Source organism: Mastomys coucha, unplaced genomic scaffold, assembly GCF_008632895.1.
Source record: "Mastomys coucha isolate ucsf_1 unplaced genomic scaffold, UCSF_Mcou_1 pScaffold12, whole genome shotgun sequence".
NCBI lineage: Eukaryota > Metazoa > Chordata > Mammalia > Rodentia > Muridae > Mastomys > Mastomys coucha.
Window position 1 is genome coordinate 28,876,387 of NW_022196894.1, and position 268 is coordinate 28,876,654.

Sequence of the window (268 nt, forward strand, 5' to 3'; positions counted from 1 at the left end):
ATTCCGATTACATACAATGCTTTCATCGTGCAAAAAAGCCTTAGTTATTTGTTTTCTAAGGTCTAATGTCAAATGAACTAATATCAGCCATTGATCACGCTATCAATCAGAGAAGCACAGAAATCAAGCTGCTAAGCAGTCCTTCCTGCCATACTATGGCTACTACAAGGTCTGTTTCCTTCATGTATTACAACTAGCAGGTGCCAAAGTGAGAATTCACTACTGCAGCAGAAAATAGAATATGCAAGAAGAGTTCCTCACATCCAAT